The 9,800-nt window shown below is 42.3% G+C and overlaps 1 non-coding gene across 1 annotated transcript; it reads left to right on the forward strand.

Annotated features, from left to right (window-relative positions):
- The first annotated feature begins 9,344 nt into the window (after positions 1-9,344).
- Positions 9,345-9,440, forward strand: trnai-uau (transfer RNA isoleucine (anticodon UAU)). The gene is made up of 2 exons: positions 9,345-9,382; positions 9,405-9,440. It is a non-coding gene; the product is annotated as a tRNA-Ile (tRNA).
- Positions 9,441-9,800: the final 360 nt, after the last annotated feature.

Genomic DNA, 9,800 nt, shown 5'->3' on the forward strand with positions numbered 1-9,800 from the left:
TTTGCAGCCATGAACTTTTAGCAGAAAAGGCAAGGAGAAACTGACTCAGAGATAACAAGAACTTAGATACTGGAGTCAGAGACAACACAGTATGGGCAGGAGGGACAACACAGCAGGTCAGGCGGCATCAGAGTAAAGCAGCAAGTAGCGACCTGGCAGGAATGTAAACATTAAGGGTAGAAATATCTGGATTACTCCCAGTGCCACAAACTAGTGAGGATAGGAACAGGATGCGACAGCAGATGAATCCATGGCTGAGGAGCTTGTGCAGGGGAGACGAATTCATATTTTTGGATCATTGAAGCGTCTTCTGAGGTAGAAGCCACCTGTATAAGAATGACAGATTGTACCTGAATTGGAAGGGAACGAACACACTGGCTGGGAGATTTGTTAGAGATGCTCGGGAAGACTTAAATGAGCGTGGTAGGGGTGGGATGGGCGGTTTGTGGTAGTGAAGGAAGAGATCAGTCTGAGACTGGTACAGCTGGGAAAAAAAGAGTTAGCCAAACAGACAGGGCAAGCAGGAACAGAGTAGAGGACTGCATTTATTTCAGTGAAAAAAGCCCAGCAGATAAGGCAGATGAACTCTGAGAAATGTTCAGAATAAGGTACTGGGTTAGCATAGCAATTACAGAGACATGTTTCAGGGATGAACAGGATTGGCAGTTTAATGTTCCAGATGCTATAGGAAAGATCAAAAGTATGTGGTGGGACAAGGGAGGATGAGGAGTGGCATTTTTGATGAAGGGTAACATTACAGTTGTATTTAGAGAGGATATTCCAAAGAGTACATTCAGGAAAGTTATTTTGCTGGAACTGAGAAATAGGAAAGGTTTGATCAACTTACTGCCCGTGGAAATTGAAAAACCAATTTGAAAGACATCTCAGTTATCTGTAAGAATAATAGGTGGTGATGGTCGGGGATTTTACAATTCCAAACACGGACTGGGACTGTCATAGTGTTCAGGGCTTGGATGCAGAGGAATTGGTTAAGTGCACACACGAAAATGTTCTGATTCAGTATGTGGGTGGACCTTCTGGAGAAAATGCAAAACTTGACCTACTGTTGGGGTAATAAGGCAGGGCAGGTGACTGAGGTGTCAGTCGGGGAACATTCTGGGGCCAGTGACCATAATTGTATTAGTTGTAAAGTCGTGATGGAAACTGATAGAGCGGATTGTAAAAGTTACAGTTCCAAAGTGGAGGAATGCCAATTTGACAGTATTAGACCAAAACTTTCAGATGTTGTTGAGAGTGGTGTGAGCGGATGTTTGAAGGTAAAGGGACTGCTGGAAAATGTGAAGCATTTAAAAATGAAATAATGGGAGTCCAGTTACAGAGTAAAGGTCAAGGGTGGTTGGTTCAGGAAATGCTGGATGACTAGAGAAATTCAGGTTTTAAAGAGAAAGGAGGAGTCATATGTGAGGTATCGACAGCATAATTGAGTGAATCCCGAGAAGGATGTAGAGGCAGCTGGAGTGCATTTAAGAGGGAATTCAGGAGGGCAAAAAGAGGACATGAGATTGCTTTGACAAATAGGTTAGGATTATTTACATTAAAAAAGACAGAGGTTGAAGGGGCACCTGATTGAGGTCTACAAAATCATGAGGGGTATAGACAAGATGGGTAGCAAGAAGTTTATTTTTCCCCAGAGTGGGGGACTCAGTTACTAGGGGTCACAATTTCAAGGTGAGAGGGGAAACGTTTATGGAAGATATGCATGGAAATTTCTTTTTGCAGAGGGTTGTGTGTGTCTGGAACACATGGCCAGTGGAGGTGGTAGAGGTGGGCACGATACCATCATTAAAGGTGTATCTAGACAGATACATGAATGGGCAGGGAGCAGGGGATTACATATCATTGGAAAATAGGCAATAGTTTTAGATATAGGATCTGGATCGGCATGGTCTTGGAGGGCCGAAGAGCCTTTTTGTGAGCTGTAATTTTCTTTGTTCTGTAGAAACCCGAAACAATGCAGTCCTTGTGCCCCAATCGGTAGCTTCAGCATTTATTCCCTTCACCACTGAGTTATAGTGGCAGCAGAGCGCACCATTTACAAGATGCACTACAGTTACGAACCCCCTCCCAATTGAGACCACCTTTCAAGCCTTGTAACTGTGTCACCTGGAAGGACAACATTAGAAGATGCAGTGAAATCTCAGCATCTGCTCGTTCCCCGCTAAGATGCATACCCAGGGGATCAGAATCTATATCAGCAATGATCTCACTGAGTGGTGCAGTGAAATTGATGGGCCAAAAAGCACTTGTTTGCTGTACATCTTTTGTCATTCCTTTTTAAAAAAAATCAGTTGATTAATTCAGTGACCAGACATGTACTCAGTCCTCTAGCTCTTCTCTAAATTGCTGTTTGGTGAAGCTCCAGCAGCATCTCCTGGTCTTATATACCAGCCTGTGGTTAAGAATAGAATGCCTCCCAAAACCCTCGCGGTCATCCAATCTCCCTGCCCAAACACCTTCAGGCATCTGTAAAAGCCCACTGTAAGGTGTCTTTGATCTTCTATGCTGCTCAGTACTCTCATTTTTCATTGTTCACGCTCCCTGAATTTATTATCATTCTCTTTTCTGGTTGAATTTTATTCACCTTTTTTTTCTTTCCACCTGATTGCTGCCTCCCTGCAGTCCATGGTTTTCTTCCTCATGGTCAAAGACATGATTGTTTATTGCATGTTATCTACAAACTTCTAAATTATAGATCCTACAAATAGGTTTTAATGATAATTATCGATCAGAAAAAAGTGGAAGTGCACTGCATAAAAACTGAAAGGACTGCAGTTGATGTCAATCAAAAACAAATAACAAAGCAGAAATTGCTGCAAAAGGGTCAATAGAACTTGCAGCATCTGCGGACAGCAATCAAAGATAACATTTCAGCATGAGTAACCCTCAGAATTTACTGCAAACAAGCATCGAGATATAGTTCATTCTTAGTTGGGGATTCGCAGCAGCTATAATAGCAGAATATAAACAAATGTGAATTTGTGAGTGTCTCTGGAGTTTGTTTTTCTGAGTGATCCTTTACCACATATGGGACTGGTGAACAACCTCTCCCAGTGTGACTGAGTAAATGAGTTTCCACCTCGGTGGGTAATTGAATCCATCCCTCGGTCCGCACATTTCCCTGGTTTCTCTGTGTTGTGGGTGTCTTTGTCTCTATCCAGATTGGGTGATGAGGTGAATTTGAGTCAATGCAGACAGAAGGCCCAATTTTCCCAGTTGTGAATGTGTTTTTATTCTTCCTTATTCTCCCATTGGTTGTGGGTATTGCTACTCAGGACAGCATTTGTTGTTCGTCCATAATTTACCTTGAACTGATGTCAGAGGGCAGTTAGGGGTCAACCACATTGTTGTGGATCTGGGGTCACTTGTGCTCCAGACTGGTGAACGCCTTCACTCCTGAAGGGACATGAATGAATGAGATTTTAGAAAGTTACAGCCATGGTCGTTGTTTCTGAAATTCAGTTAACGTTCCAGACTTTATTCATTGAATTTAAACTGCAGCAGCTGCCGTGTCTCAGTTCCCAGGGATAACTAGGAGACATATCGCCAATACACTGCTGTCTCCCTGCTGCATTGCTCCATTGTACAGAATATTTTTCACTGTTCAGATCAATCCAAGGTGAGAGAGAAAAGGAGAAGGCCATTCTGACCAGCACACCAGTGTCAGCCCTGGTGAGAAAGGGATTGAGTGAAAGGGAAAAGTTTGGATAGGCGTGTGTTTGCAACATTTACAGTGTGTGTGATATTTCCCGCAGCCTGATGTCCCAATAATCCCCAGTAACTGTCAATAAAAGCTGCAATAGGTTAGGTTGGAGATCACAGCCTCAGCATTTCACGCACCTCTGTGCCGTCAGAGAAGGGATGCACACTCACCGATTGTGTCACTGGAGCCACAGAATAGCTCTGTGCACACATTGCCATCCCCATTTCTGGTTGGGCATGTGCTTAGGGGAAGGTGCTTTCTTCACTGTGCCCTGGGTTTACGTTCCAGACAGGAATGACTCCGTGTTACTGCTGTGAGAGTGGTCACAGTGGGCAGGGCTTCTAATGAAAAATAAAACAATTCGACCCGTGTTTGTGGGATAAGGTTGACATTAATCTTCCAGCTGATGACCTCTCCATCCAATTGGAATAGTACGGATTGCCTCAGGTGGGAAACAAGTGCAGAGCGAGGGTAGTGAAAGGGCTGGAATTGGATCCAAGGCGTGAGGGAGAAACCAACTGAAGAAATGATGATGTGGGTGGGAATGTGACAAAATTACTTGTTTGGTTCATTATAACACAATTCGCAATCAGAATGAAGCAATCACAACTGCTGTTTCAAAAAAGTGTGGTATTTTCTCAGATTTTACTGATTTTATCCTTCCCCTAAAATCAGAAACTTAATGGTATGGATTCGATTCCGATGAGGAAATTTCTCATCCTCCATCTTCCTCCCATGAGATCTTGATGATATCACATATCAACTGTTTTCTGTGCGTGAGGACATGACCGAGCATTTAAGTCAATGGGTTGCTATTCCACTGTGCACTGCCTACATGGGTTTGAATCTCACTGTCGTTGGTGTTTCAGGTTATTCTTGCAGTTGTCATTCTTCTTCGTATCTCACACATTTGCACAAGTTGGACTTGACGCCCAATTCTCATCAGTTTATGTCAGCAGAGATTCTTGGATTGTAAAGTCCAAATCAAGAATTGCAACCTATCACTTTGATATGTTCAAATTGCGCATTAAACTGTAATAGCAAAAAGGAACACAATGTTCCCTCCTGTTATTTCTTCAATCTGTGGTGTGTAGAGTGCCATTTGTTGCCTCCAGGTCACAGCGCATTTGTTCTTCATCGGCTAATGAAGCTTGTTACTGATCTGTCTAATCAAATAAATAGACCTTTTCTGCTACTTTATCCAACTCCCTCATAATTTTAAATTTTTCAATCAATGGGACCGTAGGCCAAACGATGCAGAAACAGAAGTAAGCCAGTCGGCCCATCAAGTCTTTCCGCTATTCAATGGTGTCATGGCTGCTCTGATAATCTTCAACATCATTCTCCTACCCCACGTGATTAACCCCTGATCTTCTTACTGATTAAACATCTGTCTAGATCAGCTTGAAAATACTCAATAATTCAGAGAGAGAATTAAATGGGCAACGCCTTGTTCTGAGATTGTGTCCTTTGGCCCTCGACGCTCACACTGAGGCAAACCACCTGTCCATTTCTACTCTTTTAGGGTCCCTAGGAATATTGAATGTTTATAAATGTTATTGTGTGGTTATAAATCTCGCCATCTCCAGCCTCCTTAGTCCCAGGAGAACAATCCCAGCCTCACCAAGCATACCATTCCATTTTATCCAGTCTTGGGAAAATGCCACAATATCTCCTGCGGTGGCCGTGAATATGTTAAAGGGAGATTGACAATGATTCTGTGAAAAAAATAAGTGGCTTAGCGTTTATCAGGCAAATGCAAGGGTTGGGATTAAGGGTTAGAATCAGATTTACTCAAACATATGGAACAGTGGGGCATTGTGTTTCTCTGATTCCAGGCCTGGTAACTGGGATTACATGGTTGTCTGCAGCTTTAGTCACTTCCTTGTCTGAGGAAACTGCCGGTACAACTGTTGTAAAACTCAAATGCTCATTGAAAAATATACCCAAAAATGCACTCCAGCAAAAAAAAAAAATCCACATGAACATGAATCACATTCACCATGTGAATATAATGCATAAAGTCTTCATTTTATACTGTAAGCAATAGGAGTATGATGCGGCCACTCAGCACTTCTAGCCCACCTCACAGTTCAATGAGATCTTGGATGGCCTCCGAAGTCAATATCAAATTTCCTACACTATTCGCTGAGATTTTGATTTTCTTTTTAAAAAGTGTGTTAAAATCTATCAATGACAGCCTTTTACAAATTTAATACTTAGCATTTACAACTTCCGAGGATCAGAATTCCAAAGATTCTTCCCTTTGTGTGTCCCTCACTTCAGTCCGTTCTTTGGGAAGTATTCCTGTCGTGTGCCTGGTGCTGCTCCTGTCACACTCTACAGCACTGCGCTTATTTCCTGTTCCCTGAGGGCGTTGTGAGGCGTTGTGGCCGTATAGTGGTCCTTATTGTATGATACGGCTGCAGCAGCTCTTGATCGAATCCGAGTCACTGCATTAACTGTAGTGTTCCATTTCCACGTAAAATGTGCGAAACGAAGACAATGAGGGATCAATTTAAATTCCAGAAAGCATGTTCATGGAGGTGTGTTCAATGCCGATGTTGTGACAACAAGAATCACCCAGGGCAGCTCCCATTAGCACAGGCCAGTGATTCTTGAAGCGTCAGGCTCAGGAAAATGACAAAAGAGCAATGTTCAGCGCAACGCACATCATGGCAAAAAACCAGTTTCTGCATTGTGCAGCTTATTTGTCAGATTTGCCTCATTTAGCATTATGAAATTGTTCACTCTTTAAACAGGTACAAGCCAGTAATATCTGTTGAAAAGAGAGTTGGTCCCAGTACTCACTTCTGGGAACAGCAGAGTGTACTTTTCTTGAATCTGAAAAACAATTCCTCACAGAAAATGTCACATCCCCGCTGTCACCAGGCTGTTCACTCAATCGGCTTCAATTCTTTGTCAAATTCAATTCAATAGATCATAGAATCATATAATCCCGACAGTGTAGAAACAGGTCCTTTGGCCCAACAGGTCCAGACCGGCCCTCAGAGCATGTCACCCAGACCCATTCCCCATACACCACTTAATCATGTCATTGAGAAATCTCTTCATTTGTGTTCAACCTATGAGAGCAGTGTGTCGCAATGGGTGTGGACCAGAATTCGTACCATACTTTGGAAATCATACCCCGCTGTATATCATTTCACAAGCACAAGGGAGAAATACCAGCTGCTCAACATAATTTACTTCAGTGAGTTAGACATGAGGTCTTAATAAGATCACATGTCATCTTCTTCACTCATGTGACGAGATGGCTGAGAGGTTAAGGCACTGGACTGCTAGTCATTTGTGCTCTGCACGCGTGGGTTCGACTCCCACTCTCTTCGCTATTCCCAGCTATTTTGCTCCTGCCAATCGTTATTATGTCTGACAATATTTATTTTAAGTGAATCTGGAATCCAATTCTTGTCAGTTTATCTCCCTTGCGATTCTTAATCGTTTGATTTTGTGGTAAAGTCAAAATCAAAAATTGGAACTTGATGTCTGACATCTATTAAAATGTAAGTTGAATTCGGACCATCAGAAGGAACATTACTTTTCCTCCAATTAGTCCTCCCAAACTGTGCGCTGATAAACATACATGGAACGAAAAAATGATACGGGTAAAAAAGAGACGAAATATCGGAAGCACAGGTTTATACAGTGGGATTGTTGATGAGTATTTCAAACTAACACAAAGTTCTATATAATACTTCAAACAGTCCTTACTAAACCGACAGTGAGACAGATGCTTGATGAAAGACGCGAACACAACAAGCCAAGGGCAGCTTGAGGATGGCTCTTGTAGTAATGGGTAGGGCAGTTGATTGCTAAACATTTGCGATTTGAAGGTCGTGAGGGTTCAGAAGCCTCCCGGAGTCGACTTTCATTTCAGGTTCCAAACGAATCAATGGTGTTCTGTGGAAACTGCTTCATCAGCACTTCCTGTCATCCGGAATTCCAGTCCCTGCTGCTGACCAGCGGGCGTTCATCACCATCCCACACACGTTTTCAGAGAATAGTTCGACCTTAGACAACTTCACGTGCACAAACCTGCATAGTTGACAGGGAAATGCAACATAACATTCCCGTTATACATATGATTTGTCACCTTGAATATATTTAGAGATCTATAAATCCAGATTTTCAAAGTAACATGGGAGGATGGGATAGGAAAATCCATTGAAGTTTTCGATCAACTAAGATGTTAAGAAACGGTGAGTCAGTGGAGTCGGGTTGAATGGCCTCTTACTGTTTCCATCTTTCAGTTTTGTTTCAGGCAGAGAATTGTCAACAATAACGTGGAACATAAAACAATGTAATGTAGGTCTGTGCCAACCACCATTCTGAACTGAACTGATCCCATTTGCCTGCCAATGGTTGCGTATTTCTCTATTACCTTCCTGTTCACATCCTCATGTTGTTGAGTATGGTGAATCAACAACACTGAATATCAAGTCTTTCACATTTACCCCACTGCTCTCACAAGTGGGATGGACAGCTCCTGTGGTAGCATTAGGTCAGACAATTGAGGATGCTCACAGACATTCTATCAGAGAGCATGCTCCTCCACATAGGTTTCCAACTGGTCACATGGAACAAGTTGCCATTGGAGATGTTGGAGCTTCAGGGGCAGATTACTCAATTTTTGGGAAGGAGCTTTGAATGTGGTGCTAACCATGATATTCTGATATTCTAAATCCAGTTCTGGCCTCTTCTCACTTTACAGTTTTAAATGTGAAATTTAATTTGTCTTTGTGTTCCATTCTTATGCATTCACTCTTCATGAAAGTCTTCGAAAGCGTCCTTGAATGAAGTAATGGTGAATATTGATGACGGTGCGTCTGTCCTGTCAGTTGTGTGAATTTTGCATACGAAGTTAATGAATTGTTGCTGAATCGAATTCTGTGAAGAATTTTGTGGATGTAACATTATCTGCGAGGAATTGCTTCCCTGACTCGAGGAGAGTGCACAGAGTCAGTATTGACACCAACCTCTCCTCAGGATAGATATTAATGAGCCGCACCTTTGTAGAAGGTGCACAGTTTCAAAACTCTAAATGATGTAAAACTCACGAATGAACTAAGCAACGCAGGAAGCCACATGAACTGTTTTTTACCAACAAATTGTATCTTACTGGGCATTGCTCTGTGTTCTTTTCCTGAGCGTTGTGACACGGAACCATGACACGATCAGGGCAACACTTGAGCAAGTGCAAAAAGAGGGCAGTGCCAGAGGGCATGCCAGGAGCAGCACTAGGGACACGGTGAAGTTAATTTCCCACAACAGGACCACACCCCAAACAGTAGACTGCGGGGAGAGAACACTGAGTGAAGTGAAGTTTTGAAAGTTGGTGCCCCAGAGACTGTGGAAGTCAGTTATTGAGTGTGTTCAAGACCGCAATTGACAGATTTCTACAGAGTGAAATCATCAAGGGCTCACGGGACAATGGATGAAAATGTTGAAAATGCACATTTCATTGCAGTTTAGCTCTGTGTAATTACGCAAGTTCATCGAACAACTTAGGAACCACGAATGACGACAATCATATCCCAGTTTGCAGGCAATTTTCCAAACATTGAGTTATAATTCGAAATACAGAGCTGCACAGAAACATCCTGCTCCAGTGGCGCAATTGGCCAGCGCATTGTACTTATAAGACAGTATTAAGGTGTGTGCAATGCCAAGGTTGTGAGTTCAAGCCTCACCTGGAGCAGTTTTAGTTTGTTGTGGCACAAGAGGGTAATGAGGAAATTCAACTCTGAGCAACGTTTGTGGGGATACAGCAGTTTCTGTTAATTGGGAAATTACTCAATGAATGACAAACATCCTACAAGTATTTTCAATGTGAAGAAATATCTGCGGAAAGAGAAGTTTTATTTCAGCGCAATGACATTCCTCTCGTGGCTGAATGCACGCAGTTAAATTATGAGAAAAAGCTTTTAAACTCATTTCAACTTATTCACATTGCTGCAAACTCGCACAGGTCATTGAAATAATTAGAAAGGAATCAGATTTATCTCATTCAGCCCATTGAATGTTTCATTCTACTTTAGTTAGAAATTTCATCAGCTTT

This window comes from Stegostoma tigrinum, unplaced genomic scaffold, assembly GCF_030684315.1.
Source record: "Stegostoma tigrinum isolate sSteTig4 unplaced genomic scaffold, sSteTig4.hap1 scaffold_98, whole genome shotgun sequence".
Classification (NCBI taxonomy): Eukaryota; Metazoa; Chordata; class Chondrichthyes; order Orectolobiformes; family Stegostomatidae; genus Stegostoma; species Stegostoma tigrinum.